The sequence below is a fragment of the Cyprinodon variegatus genome, unplaced genomic scaffold, assembly GCF_000732505.1.
Source record: "Cyprinodon variegatus isolate N-32 unplaced genomic scaffold, C_variegatus-1.0 Scaffold152, whole genome shotgun sequence".
Lineage (NCBI taxonomy): Eukaryota > Metazoa > Chordata > Actinopteri > Cyprinodontiformes > Cyprinodontidae > Cyprinodon > Cyprinodon variegatus.
Window position 1 is genome coordinate 265566 of NW_015150605.1, and position 1040 is coordinate 266605.

The following is a 1040-nucleotide window of genomic DNA, read 5'->3' on the forward strand; positions in this document are numbered from 1 at the left end:
AAACTAAGAGTGTGAACTGTATGTTTGTGTGGTTCAAATAGTGATGCTTGCAGCATTAATCATCAGTCAACTGTCAAGAGTTTTCAGAATATTTGCTCTATTCTCTTAAGGTCTTAGTGTAACCAAAAAATGAGGCTAAAGATACAATTTTCCATTCCCTTATGATCTCCAATCAATCCAATCCAATCCACTTTATTTATATAGCAAATTTAATAACAGAAAAAGTTTCCAATGTACTGTACATGACAAATAATAAACAACAACACAACAGTACATAAACACAATACAACTAAAAGGACAAAGAGGACCACACAAACTACACATTGTTAAAAGAGTAAAAGTGGGTCTTACGACGAGACTTAAAACACTCCACAGTAGAGGCAGTCCGTATGTGGAGGGGCAGAGTATTCCAAAGTCTGGGGCCAACTACAGAAAAGGCTCTGTCCGCTCTGGTTTTGAGCCTTGTCTTAGGCACTATTAACTGAAGATAGCCCTCAGACCTCAGAGCATGTGCCGGAGAATAAATCTGGATGAGGTCAGTGATGTATTGAGGAGGTCACTGTTCAACTCATTATCCACAAATAGAAAGAGTGAGTTATAACAGCAAACTTGCCAAAAATTGGCATCCATCTGAACTGACAGGATGGGCATGGAAAACATTGATTATGAAAGAAACCAATAGCTCAATTGTAGCTCTGAAGGAGCTACAGAGACCCACAGCTCAGGTGTAAGAATCTGTTAAAAGGACCACTGATGGGTATTTCAAGGAGGAGAGAAGGAAGAAAGTCATTGTTAAAGGAAGCTCAGAAGTTTAAAGTTTATAGGTGACACAGTTATTGTGTGGAAGAAAGGGCTTTGGTCACATGATGATATATGATTGGCTTAGTCAAAGTATAGATTTAAACAGAGAATATGTGGTGAAACATGAAAGCTTACATCACACACACACAGCAAAACAGACTGTTTTCATTATAATGTAATGTTAAATAGCTAATATCACCTTGTTACAATACTACAAATGAAACCCAGATCAATCTGAT